The sequence below is a fragment of the Lactuca serriola genome, chromosome 6 (genome assembly GCF_051521515.1).
Source record: "Lactuca serriola cultivar US96UC23 chromosome 6, Lser_US96UC23_V15, whole genome shotgun sequence".
Taxonomy (NCBI): Eukaryota; Viridiplantae; Streptophyta; class Magnoliopsida; order Asterales; family Asteraceae; genus Lactuca; species Lactuca serriola.
In genome coordinates, this window is record NC_136413.1 from 90691901 (window position 1) to 90706523 (window position 14623).

The 14623-nt window shown below is 32.5% G+C and overlaps 2 long non-coding RNA genes across 2 annotated transcripts; both read right to left on the reverse strand.

Annotated features, from left to right (window-relative positions):
- Positions 1-1069: 1069 nt before the first annotated feature.
- LOC145058296 (uncharacterized) lies at positions 1070-3963 on the reverse strand. The gene is made up of 4 exons (XR_013686318.1): positions 3128-3963; positions 2787-3045; positions 1922-2560; positions 1070-1840 (listed from the first exon to the last, which is right to left on the reverse strand). It is a non-coding gene; the product is annotated as an uncharacterized LOC145058296 (long non-coding RNA).
- Positions 3964-9020: 5057 nt separating this feature from the next.
- On the reverse strand, positions 9021-10372 carry LOC145060589 (uncharacterized). Its single transcript, XR_013686823.1, has 2 exons — positions 10190-10372; positions 9021-10095 (listed from the first exon to the last, which is right to left on the reverse strand). It is a non-coding gene; the product is annotated as an uncharacterized LOC145060589 (long non-coding RNA).
- Positions 10373-14623: the final 4251 nt, after the last annotated feature.

Below are 14623 nucleotides of genomic sequence, written 5' to 3' on the forward strand. Positions count from 1 at the left end.
TGTTGGACGTATTCTAAGTAAAACTATGTGATGGTTTATCTGATGGTTATTATTAGAACTGTGAACCTGAATATTTCTTATATTCCATATGTAATATATGACATATGTCATTTAGCAAAGGACACACATTGATAAGAAATATGATTAATGTAATTTATAAAGCTATGTTTTTGTGGTGGTATTTTGATGAATACATAGATGTAAAAATGAAGTACATGTTGTGAGTAACTTAAAGATTTTTTCCCCATCAAATTCCTATTATAGTAGCATAGTTTATAAGACTTAATTTGAAGTATGAATTGTGAAAAGAATGACTATAACAGTTGGTGTTATAATAGTATAACATAATTCTAATTGGAATTAGGTATTAATCAGATTTATGCAACAAATACATAATTCATAATCCATATTTTTTTGAAGTGCATCTGATGATTATTTTATGTATGAAAATAAAGTTATTTTGTTAATTAGATTTATAAATATATATAATGTAGATGGGGATAGTTCAAATAAAGATATTAAATAGTGTGAGAATTTAAAAACATTATTTTTATGCTATAATTCTGGAATGAATTTTTGTATTAAGAGCTTTATATTGATTATTCAACATTGAATATATGAATATTTACAAGGCAAACCTAATTTTATAATTTACTATGAAAATGGAAATGCATAAATGTATAATAGAGTAAAAACATTTTAATGGATTTATGAATAATCGAACGTTAATATTCGTATTAAAATTACTTAAACAATAAACATATACAACATTCATTACAGAATAATAACTTACACATAGTGTTTATTAGTCATTGAATTTGTATGTAGTACTTAATTATATGTCTACTTAGTATCATGTAATCAATTTTGGTTTTATAATTTCTGAAAACAATAATTATACAAAAAAAAAAAACATAAGAATGTAATGTTTTGTGACTTTATTAATAAGATAACGACTTTTATAATATATTGGTTGTTGTATACGTGTAATAATGTTGTAAGGATTGGGATGGTTTAAAAAACAAGGAATATGTGGATAAGCTTTGAAAACAATTTCAATGACAAATAATAAACAAAATTTAACAATAAATTATGGATAGGGTACACAAATTATAAAAACATAATACTGAAAAATGACAATTGACTGATAATGTTAAAAGTGTTTTACCATAAAGTACACAAACCAAACAAAATAATATAAAATAAAAAAAGATTGATAATAAAATTAGTGCTTCTTGCCAGGATGTTGTTTAAATATGTTGTGCTTCTCATCTTCCTTTCGTGTAGGATAGTTCCGCTTGTCATGATCATTACCCTTACGACAGTATTTACAACGTGATTTTTCAACTGCAATTTCTTGAGCACCTTTAATCCTTTTTTTAGTCCTAGACCCTTTGTTCCTAATTCCAGTGGGGTTTTGAATTTGAACATCTGCGGGTATCGACACACCAAGTCTATTTTCAAAGTCTGTTGACTTGTTTGGGCGTTCATTCATAGTAATGCCATCCATAAACTTGCCCTCCAAATCCTTAAGTGCTTGATAATACTCTTCCAGTCTTTTTTTGTTGGTGCTCAAAGAAGAGAGACAATTGTCAACCGTTGAAAATATGTCAATTGCTATTTTTTTTATATTCTCATCAGAATCTGAATACCGGAAACATCTTCATAACAATTCAGGTCGAATAATATCCTTCTGCCACCGCCTTAGAAGATACTTTGCTGGTATGAATTGGATGTTGAAGGCTTTCATTGCAGTAAAAATGTGGCGACAAATAATCCCAAATTGTTCAAACTTCATACAACTACAAATGAATGTGTCTTCTTTCTGGTCACATTGAACCTGTATATAAAAATATTTTGATATATATGCAAAATTTGGTGTGGGAAAAAAATAGGATGATATCAGAGTTTAAAATAATACCGTATATATAGAGTCTTTTAGCAACTTATCCCAATTATCATCGTCATCATCACTGACAATATCGGAGCCAGGTCGATTCGAGATGGAATATCCATGGGGCCTAAATTCTTTTATCTGAAACTCATGAACATGGTCAACGATATTGTGATTTAACGAAAAACATGCTGTCATTGACCTGTACATTTCATTCTGAACCTGTCTAAACACTTTACGTGTGTAGAATAGAGAAGCGTTTTCCTCTATTGGAAATGGTGTTCTCATTTGAGGGAATTTGTCTTTTGTTTTGAAGTCCAAAGAGGATTGAGTATAACGTTGCTTCTCCATGACAGATTCAAAAGAATTCATAAAGTTTACTAAAGTTGATCCATAATGAGTGTTTTGATGAAAGGCTGAGTTCTGACTCTCAGAACGAGATGTTGTTCTTATGAGACCTGACATAGGGACTCTTTTGAAAAATGCAGGAATCCATGAATGCCTCAAGTTTTACATTCTACTTAACCAAGTATTATCGTTAAGATCATATTCATCCAATAGTGCTTGACATCCCTGTTCGAAATCTTTCTCTTCAAGCTTTGAATTACATATCAACGAGTTGAACAATAACTTAAATTCCTCGTCGTTGACAATATCCAACGATACCTTACAATAAGAAAAGTGGAAGGTGTTAAAAATCAAAATCATTGAATCAGTCCAAAATGTATAAAATGAAACGACAATAATGTTATAGAACATTAGTCAATGTAGACTATATGTTAGAGATACAAAAGTACTATCATTGATTATTTTCAAAATGTAAAATTAAAATAACAGTGATTGAAAATGAATAAAATGTTGACCGAGATATTATTAAATAAAAGATTGTAACCTTCAATGGTAATTTGGAAGTGATGTGCCACATACACAACCTATGAATTGATTCTGGGAAAACATTGGCTATTGCGTTTTTCATCGCGAGGTCTTCATCAGATAACACCAATATTGGTTGTTTACCAAAGGCTTTAAGAAAAGATTTCAACAATCATGTGTATGAGTCGATATCCTCTTTGCTAAGCAATCCAGCACCAAAAGTAACACACTTTTTGTGATTGTCGATTCCAGTGAAAGGAACAAATACCATGTCATACCTAAAAAGTGGTAAATTTTACATTGAAATTTTTGAAAGACTTAAAATTAAAACAAAAAACATAAAAATAAAGAATACATAACCTGTTGGTTCGGAATGTGGCATCAAAGGAGACAACATCACCAAATTCTTTATAATTTATCTTTGAGGTCTCGTCAGCCCAAAACATAGCGTTGAGTTGCTTATTTTCAACTCTGAAATCAAATAAAAAATTAGGAACATTTTTTGTTCTATTAGTCATCTTATCGACTAACATTTGAGCATCAGTTCCACCTATAAAGCAATTAAGATCCCTCATCAAATTTTTAAAATCATCAACAGTGCCTCCAATAATATTGTAACCACCATTAATAGAAGTAAATAGCTTGTGAGCTTGGGTGGCACCAACGTTTTGATTAGAAAGACTGATAATGAACGATTTCTGCCATGAATTAAGCTGTCTATGGTGTCGGGAAAACAATATGTTATCTTAAGACATAAGCTCATGATTATGTTCCTCTACAAACTCATATAGCAACCATGTAGAGCTTCCTTGTATCATTCTAAATCTGATACAAGCATTGCATCCAGTCCTTCGACTATCAGTCCTTCTTTTTGTCTTACTTCTGTTTGGGTTCAATGTATCAACATGACCTGTATTAGGAACACCTTGTCTGTTACACACGAGGTATCTCAATCTAATAATACCATGCCCATTTTTCCTGTTTGTTGTTTTTCTAACATCAAAACCTGCTGCAAGAGCATACTTGTAATACATATCTGTTATATCTTCATAGGACCTGTAATGGCCTTTGAGTTTTGGCTTAACTTCATCAGGTACCTTTGGAATCCAATACTGTTTTCCATTAATAATCACATGCATATGATTAGAACTTTGATGATTATCATTCGATTGATTATCATCAAATACAACCAATGTCTCTTCTTTAATTGAAAAATCACCTAAAACGTTTGCGTCTAGGTCAATATAATCATAAATATAACAGTCTTCTACTAAAAATAAACAATGATGAGTTAACATAAAATATACTATCGGAATTTAGTAAAAGGAAGATAACATTTACGAAAAACTGTAATAACTTAAACCTGGATTCTTATCATGATATACAAAAATTTGTAAGAAATTAAACCTTGATTTTTATCAACTCCATTATGTTGGTCATCGTACAGACTTTCACCAAAAGTATGATCTATTCCATCTTGCATTGAATCTGTCTTATCATTGTAATCGCCGTCTTCTGTATGAGCATCCATTTGGATCAATAGAATAGTAAAATATTTTTCAAAACGTGAATGATATGACTGATATAACAAAATGATTAGTAGGTGGGTTTCATTTGTGGATTATGGAAAGATCAATCAAACGTATTTTTAGGCTATTTGTTTTAATTACTTGATTGACTTTTATGTAAAATTACATGCTTACCCTTAAAAATAAATTTAAATATTTTTTTAAATGATAAAAATTGATTGGCTATAAATCGTCCTCAGGTATTCACACTAATCTATGTTTTTAAATAAACATATTTCTATATATATATATATATATATATATATATATATATATATATATATATATATATATATATATATATATATATATATATATATATATATATATATATATATATCGGGTACCCATCGGGGCCGGTTTCGGGTACGAGTATGGGTACCCGACATGTAGAACCATCCCCATCCCCATCCCCGCCTTTTGTATTCGGGTAATACCCGTCCCCGGTCAACTCGGGTTAGGGTTTCGGGTACCCATCGGGTACGGGTTTTTTTGCCATCTCTAGAATACCTAGGGTTTGTCAGCATGTTACCTTAACCTAATCGCTCTTCTCGAGCCTCCGTGCCTACAACTTACAGTCAGCCCACACCATGTATCTTGGCCTACAACATATAACATGACCACCTCAACCTATCCAACCACCATATGGCTGTCCCACGTAAGATGTCGCGAGAAAAACCTAAAGAAATCTTTCATAAGTACTGAATGAGTACAAAAACAAAAATGACTTATTTTGCAACAAAAAAATATTAAGGACTAAATGTGTACAAAATGAGAAATATATTACCTTATTAAGTCGTTTTTATTGGCTAACTTGGAGTAGCCGGTCATAAGGACTAAATATGTACAATTTAACAAGTTGAAGGGAAAAATGTGGACGAAAAAAAAGTCAGTGACTGAATGTGTTCAAATCAAATAATATATTACCATTTTAAGTCAATATCCCTTGATAAATATGTCTATGACAAAATATGTTGTTAGCACCACTAAGTTGTACAACAATTCCCTTTGCAAATTAGAATGATTGATTTTGATTTCATAATTTATTTAAACTTATTTTCCTGTCTGATATTACGTAGAGTGTTTGTATGTGTTTGTAGAGATGATTGAATTGAATATTAAAAAGAAATCACAATATGAATTGATTTTAAACACAGAATCTAAATAATATTTGGTTGGCTCGTTATATTGCTTAATTAGTGAATACAGGAGATAGGAAAAATGATTACAATTGAGAGTCACTTCTGCACCTCTAAGTGTATTCATCCCATATATATAGGGATACTGAAAGCACAAAAAATACAAGGGACTAATTACAATAAGATTCAAAACATAAAATGCCCTTGTAATAACATTACAAACTAACTTCGATATTACAGACAACTAAGACAAATATTCGACACCTCACAATAACTTTCGAAACCCTACATTCTCCCCTTTTGTGAGAGATGTCGAATCTAAGTTGTTAACACCTTAGCAGTTTGATGAATAACCCTTCGAATCTCAGCATATATTTTATGATATTCCAAATCTCAGCTTTCTCCTTATCGTTGTTCTTGGCATAGCTATTCATACGTACCATGAGATTTGTGTAATGTGGCGATGTATACCTTTCGACATCACACGCTTGAAACAAGAATTTAGTATTATTGCCCTTCTTGTTTTTCCCAACAAAAACAATTCTTAAGGGTTTCAAGGTGATCTCACCATCTTTGAATTTTCAAACTAGTTGTACTCAAAAGCATAGTTTGTGGAACGGTGATCTCCTTATCCAAAGACATAGCCAACTCAACATTAGTTAAGGCTAAAGTTCTATAGTATCCATCAATAAAAACCTTCAGATGTGCAAAAGCATTCGATAAATCTTCTTTGTTCTTCAATTGCAGCTTCGTTAAATCAACACTCTTCATGATTAAAGCCACGAAAAATAAATAATGAAGACTCATTAGTGGAAAGTCTGCAACAGAGAAGTCAAATGTAACGTTATTTGTTTGGATTGCATGATATCGATAATTCTGTAGCATTCCCTCGAACAAAACATCTTTGGTTATACCCAGAACCCGAACTATCTTGATCAATAACCATATCTCTTCTTCCTTCTTCCCAAGTACAACATGGAAACGAAACTTCATACGCTTGTACTCAAATTTATCCTTATACTATTCCGCAAGCTCAAACTACTCATCCAATAACATCATTTTATTCACTGGGAAACTGTCACATACCCATTTTCGCGGCCGGGAAAGACTGATTTTGTTTATGCTTTATAAAAAATCAGAGTACTTCTTTTAATAAAAATGTTGTAGAATTTGTTCCCAGAAAAACATGATAAATACGTTATCAAAGCATTTCCGAATAAATGTATTTTTATGTATTTTTAAACATTTAGGATGTCATCGCCAATACAGAAACATAAGCATAAACAGAACTTACATTCATTTACACTAGTGATGTACATCTCTTTAATCTCTCAGTGTAACATAAATTCATATCGACACCTGTGATACAAATAATTTGGAGCGGTTCAGGTAGGGTAACCTGGTGAGTACATAGGATTTTCAACCCACAATAATATAATTACTATGTCTATTCATCAAATAATTAACCCAATGACCCATCCCCATTATCGTATTTACTCTTAAGCATTTACCCTAAGAATTAGCTATTCCTCGTTCATTCATTCCTAAGGATCATCCTAAGGAATCGACATGAATTCCATCGTCACCGGGTTTAGGCACTAAGTCTGCATAGTTGTCAGGGTTTATACAACAAGCACTAAGTCTGCATAGTTGCCAGCATTTAGGTACTAAGTTTACATAGTCACCAGGGTTTAGGTACCAAGTCTGCATAGTCGCCAGGATTCGGGCACTAAGTCTGCATAGTCGCCCGGGTTTATCTTGTTTATTGAAAGTATTATTTTCGAGAGTCCACTCGCAGTACATGTCAATGGGTTTTTAGAGTACACCGGGTGAACACATGGTTCACAACACTTACAGGTTACGAACCTGCTAGTGTTTCACTGGACTATCTAAAACAGTATGTGGTTGTCATCCATACTCTAAAAGATGATGGGGACAACACATGGGTAAAAGGCTTCTCTCATTGTTCACCTCTCACCCTTATCTCATGGTCTATATCACCTTCTCATCTCATCATTCAACTTATATTTCATCTACCCATGTTTTACCCAACATATTATGTAGATATAAACACATATACAGTTTAAATCATTTAAAACTTGTATAAAATCGTTCATCCAACATAGATAGCAAATATAGAGATAATATGAACACATAGCACGTAGTTTATATAAAATATTTCATATCTATGTGTAAGATGAAAGTAACTATGCACTCACATTTTAAAGTGATGATTCCAAACTCAGACAGCGCTTCGCTTCTTAAAAATAATTTCCTTTGACGAAACCTACTATTATTACCACTAAATTTTAGTTTAATACTTACTGTAACTAATTATTATTATTATTATTATTATATAAGCGTTTAAACAATATTTTCCAACCACTATGTACAAACAGTGGCAAGACATAAAACACTGGAGGGCAGGACCATTTTGGCATATAACACTTTTGAAATCCAATAACCCTATTCAACCCTTTAATCTAGATTCCCCGTACCGCGAGTAGTTAAAAAGATATTATAACGACAGTTATAAAAGTCATAATAATAGCTCAAATATTTATTATAAGTTCATAATAACAATACTAATTTTAAATATAAGCTATATTTAAAATATGGTAAGCATAACTTACTTATAAGGGGGTTTTAGCTAGGATCCGAGCTCTGTAGGGGCAGAACTTCGTCGCTGAATATTTCTAAGAAAGATTCGTGCAGCGTTTCAGCGCTCACCTTACTATACTAAAACTATAGAAAGAGATGTCGAATCACGAGGGACCGAAATGCTCGAGGGATAAGAAAAGAAAGACTCTTGAATCAATAGAATGGTGCAAGAAATATGAGAGCCCAAAGCTCTTATTCATAGTAATTGAATTTTCAAAAACTACCCTCATAGTTACTTAAAGACATTATAGTTATATAAACTAAACACCCCTTTATAATACTTTTTGAAATAAATTCAACGATATTTGTACTATACTAATGTTGAAAGTATTCAACACTATTCTTATAATGATCGCATTGTCGATACCTTTCTAATGATATATACATATGTATATACTAGGTTATAACCCGTGAAATCCACGGCTGACAAAGTAAAATAACCTATAAAATATAAAAATTGTAATTATTAATCATAAATTTGCATGCATATATTTTTAAAAATATCTAAGATCTGGTTACCAGTCTTCTTGCTAATAGGACATTATTTGAGCAACTTGATACGCACAAAAGAGGAAGAGACATGCTTGCTGCGAGAATAGAGGAATGAGATTTGGATGTAGTGATTTTCTAAGAGTTAGGGTAGATCGGTAAAATAAAACTGAACTGAATCTTGATTTTAAGGAATACATGGCTATGATAATGAATGTAGTATGAATATACAAAGAGGATAAACTCTATCAACCTATGTTGGTTTTATGGGATAATGGTTATCAAAATGAATTGAATCATTATGCGTATTTTGGTGGGAAAATAAAAAAGGGGTATGTGTCTTAAAAAATATTCTTTTGTTATAACATAATATTGTACTTTGAATGTACAATGCTATAATTGAAAAGCTTTTTCCATTTAGTCAATTTACATACAATAGGAAGAAAACTACACAACCACAAATGTTTTTAATTATTTCTTATACTCACAAATTGGCACAAAGAGAAAGCAATTTCTATTTTTAAAGTGAGTAATCTAATAATCAAGACAATGTTACTTCCTTTTTCTTTTTTATCAAAATATATAAACCCCAAACAAAACGAAGACAATTAAACAATTACAAAGCTATAAATGTACATTATTAAAAATCAAGAACCAAAATGATTTTGAATAACTAATACTATGGGCAGTTTGTCTTCAATCGTTTTAAATTGGATGATATTTTTTTATTATAACTCATATTTTTTTATTATAACTAATGAAAAATAGGATGATATTTTTTATTATAACAAATATTTTTTTATTATAACTAATCAAAAATTGGAATACTGCATTAAATAGATTTTTTTAAAGGAGGAAAAATAAATAGACAAACAACCATATAATTTATTTTTTTTGAAAATTGGTTGTATTGAAAAAGATTGAAAGCTTTTACCTTAAATAGATGACACATGCAAACAAAAATATAATACAAATGACGAAAAGTGATGGACTTTTACCATATCTAACACCTGGCCAAAAAACATATAATATAGAAACCAACTTCTATAGGCACCTTGTAGTAGTTCCCTTAAGAACTACATGCACAAAAAACCATGAGAAATGTGGAAAGAGAGTGATGTTGAAGAAATGTATGAGAGAACCTCTCTTAGAAATTTGAAGTCCCCGAATCATTGCCAAAATTAGAAAAAAAAACATAGAATATTCAGTTCAAATATCACATCGAGGGGTGGAGAAAAAGAGCACAATAATGAAATTGGGAAAAAGAAGAAACCACCTTAAGATTCAACATCAGTAGAGACCAACATTAGTAGATACAGAGTAAACTGTGGTTAGAGGAAGAAAAAAACACCAACTCTATAAAATCTAAAATCGAGGACATGACCTCTTGTACCCTTTAGCAATTATATATAGTGCTGAGAGAGTGTTTGGTTTTGACGAAGAATTCAAAATAGAAACGAAACCCATCCAGCTGTTAAAGCACATTAGGGCTCAACATTAAAGCCATATAATCAGATAAATAGAAACAAAAATCAAAGTGAAATTGAAAAAGAATTAACCATTACCTTTACCTCACAAACTGATTCTTCAACACGACATTCTTCCTGGGCGGGAGTAGGTATGCAAATCCATATGATATTTACCGGAAACGAAACAACATATTGTATTTCAAAAAATTTAATAAAAAATTGTTATCGTATACATATCAAGCTAAGAGAATGCAAAGAAAATATGAATAATGATTTATTGTGTACCTTCTTTGCGCATCAACTTCAGGAACCCTAAATTCGCAATCACGTAATGATGTGCCGATTTTGTTGATACTATTAGGGTTTTGACATTTAGAAATGGAAATATAGATGAAGGAGTTGGGATAGTTTATTTTGAGCGAGATTTAGGAGATGCTATGAGAAGCGAAAATCTGTCTAATTAAAATTCAAATCCATAGATGATTACTTAGCTGATTTATTGGGTTAACAACAACGTTTTTAAAGTTTGATTGCGGATTTTTTGGGATGACAATTTTAGAGGAAGAACAAATGAGCGGAAATCTCCTTAATAAAGGTTTTTTTTTTTTTTTTTTTTTTTTTTTTTTTTTTTTTTTTTTTTTTTTTTTCACATGTCAATCTCTCATGAGTTTTGACACTTGTCATTTTGTAGTATTTTTGAAAGAAATATTATCCACTTGTCAATTTTTGGTTTGTTTCAATTTTTAAAATTAAAGTCATATACTATATATATATGTAAAGTATTAAATATCATTATAATATTAAATTGCAATAAATATATTTCTTTCTTTCTTATTTTAAAATTGTACATTAAAAAATATTAATAATTTACATTTTAATGTTTAATCTTTTTTTTTAAATCAACTCGTGTAATACACGGGTCTCACACCTAGTACAAAAATAAGGTAAAAAAAAGTGGACACGTGGCAAATATGAATTCTAAAACATGACAAGTGGCAACTATAAGACCGTTTTATTAAGAATGGAGATGGAGATATGTGTACGTATATATGATTTATACTTTATTTTAATACGTAAATATGCTATTATAATTCATAATTCGTTCATACGAACTCTACTTTTGACGCCCTTTATATCCACGTGTAGGTGGAGACGTACTCTACAACTTTCATTTATACTCCGTCGCCTAATTTTGAATTTATTTTTAAAGTTATATTTTTAATAGGTCGGGACCGAAAAAGTCCGTTAAAATTTCATAACTTCTTCATCCGACGTCCGTTTTCGTCTGTCTTTTTACCGTTGCGCTACTATTAATGAGATCTTCAATTCTAATTTAGGTTGCGTTGGCCAAAAATCGATCGATCTAAAATTCAAATTTCAGGTTATGCACTGCTATGCCAAATCTTAGAAAAATGATAACTTCCTCATACCAAGTCAGATTTTGACCTTTTTTTATACACACTCTTGGTTTAATGTATATTACAACTTTCATTTAGATATCTAAGGCTAAAAATTAGTTTATCAAAAAATCACTTTTTACGTTACGTGGTGTCGTGCCGGTTTCGCCGTAAAACTTCGACGAGCCATAACTTCTTCGTTATAACTCGGATTTCGGCGTTCTTTATATGTATGGAACCCTTGTGACATATTCTACAACTTGGTTAAGAGTATTTATTCTAAATAATCTTTTGTCGAAAAGTAATTTCCGACACTTATTGACTAGTCCGGATCTGTGGGTGTTACAATTATCTCCCACTTAGAATGATTACGTCCCGGAATCATCAACGAAATAGGTCTTGTATAATGACTCCATATGTTATATTTTCATCCTAGGTAATGATCTTAACTTATATGCTTCCTTGAACAAGTATCTAACTCTGGGACTCCTTGACTGCAGACGGTGCTCGATCTTACACCTGCTCTCTATCAAATGTTAGACTCCCAATCATGACCTTGAAGTCACAATCTCGATCCTTATTGGAGACTCCTTCTTCTTCTTAAAAAACTTAAGATAAGTTATTTGATTTCTATAATAGACCGGTGGGTCACGTTCTAATGACCTCTCATCGTATGTTGCAATGCTTAGACTCAGGTCTCTTAGAGCCAAATTCCGGAATGGAATATACTTTCCTTCATGTTCTAATGTGATATAATTACATTTTAACATGTAGCATTTCTAGCTACCAACTTCTTTAACAACGATTTGCGATACTTCTATTGATCGCTTTGATTATCCTTCATTTCAATATTCTTGTTTAAGTCAGGTGTGACATCGAACTTAAATCTTTGAACCACGTAACATACTCATATTAGCTAGACTCGATTTGATATGTCCAATAGGGTCATAATAACAAAAATCTTCTTAGTCATTACCGAAACGATGGTAACGACATACTTGAACAAAATGGAATCAATTACTAGCTTTTTTGTAACCTTGTGACTTTCCTAGATCCAAGCGTGAGTCTTGTGCTTCTGGTATTATAGGCCTCTACTACCATTCACACCTACTCATATTCGTCTCAAGTATTGTCTCGCAGTTTTCCAAGTCACCATACAAGAAAATCACATAACAACTTAACACACCAGATAACAAAACGAAGGATTTATATTATTCCTTGAAACGTTTACATAGGTGTTCAAGTTCACCCTAGATCGTGCCTCTAATAGGCTACACCATACGATACTATCCACAAGGCTACTACATAACTCGATCTTTGGATCTGAAGTCCTCATCCTCGATTCCTCACGTTGTTTTCTGCTTCGTCGAGGATCATGTGGAACGCCCTTGGCCTTGGTGGTGTGTTTGGCCTTACTGCCTCGTTTTTCTTTGGGCAGTAACTAGAAATATGCCCTTCTTTGTTACATCCATAGCACACCTTCTTGTTGGACACGCACTTGCTGGCGTAAGTCCATGTCTTTCCACATTTGTTGCAAGTTACTTCCTCGCTGCATTTCCCGAAGTGTTTCTTTTTACACTTCTCGCATCACTTAGCTTCACCTCCTCCTCTTCCTTCAGACTTTGAGAATTTTCTTTCATTGTTGGACTTTGAAAATCCTTCATACTTCCTATTCTTGCCAACTTTAGCTCTTTCCATACCCTTTTCCCTAATTTGGGTCTCAACATTCCTGGCTGCCCAGATGGCGGCTTTTAAAGTGGTTACTTGCTTGACCATTAGACCAAAGTCCGCTGGTAATCCATGGGAAAACTTGTTGACCTTGGAGAGCTTAGTCAGAACTAGGTAAGGAATAAGCTTTATCTTCTCCGTAAAACTTGTTGCATACTCGGTGACACTCATCCTTCCTTTCTTCAGATTCTGGAATTCATTGTTGATCTCCATAAGACCCTGCTCAGAGCAGTATTACATTTTTAGTTGCATCAGGAAATCTTCCCAAGACATCTTGCTTGCTTCTCCCTTGGGCATCGTATTAGCTAGTAGCTTTCACCAGCTCAGTACTCCAGATTTTAACAGCGGAACCACGAGAGTGGTCTTCTGTCTGTTGCTACATTTGCAACTCTTAAACATTGTCTCCATCTTGGAGATCTAGTCCATAACTTCCACCGGTGTTGGGTTTCTAGAAAGACTCGGTGGTTTGGATGCCATGAAATCCTTGTACTTGCATCCCCGTCCATTGTTTCCTCCATCTTCGATTCCTTCTAACCATTGGTTGTTCAGCTTAACCAACGCTCCTACTATAGTTTCCCTCCTCCGACTGTCCTTCATTCAGCTCGGTCTGTTCAATAATTATTGTAGGTTCGTCCCTATCTTGTAGCAGTAATCATATTGTCTCCTCCATTTGAAGATCCACCATCATGTGGATCATCTCCTGTACCTGGCCATCGTGATTGGCTCAGGTGCAGCTGCTAAAACAGGTATTTGCTCAATCATGGGTGATTGGTTCCTGTTTCCATTTGCATTCCCGACCTCGCTTCAGGTTCTTGCCATTTTGATCTATACACCAAATCAGACGTTCGGTGCGAAACAACGAGAATTAAGATAGGAAAGATTTTAATTACGATCGATGTGTAAGTCTCCCTATTACTTCAAAAAGTTACATGCCAGTTCTAATATCGTAATTTAACATTTAGAATTCTGAACACATAAAGTTTCCTGATCCGGTGGGAAACAAACCATGGATCCGATCATATAATACATATCATAAATCATTTAGTACATAAAATCATTTTAGGTATCTTCCCTAATTAAGCTAGTGCTTGTGTCTATTCAGGTGTACTACCTAAAATATATTAGACACACTCCTCACATTCATCGCTTAGCATTCTAAGTTTAAGTATAGAAATAAACACTTATTCATAGTTCGCTTAAACTAATGCTCTGATACCAACTGTGACATCCCCATTTTCGCGGCCAGAAAAGAGCGATTTTGTTTATGATTTATAAAAATCAGAGTACTTCTTTTAATAAATATGTAGCGGAATTTGTTCCCAGAAAAACATGATAAATATGTTATCAAAGAATTTCCGAATAAACGTATTTTTATTCACTTTTAAACATTTGGTATGTCATCGTC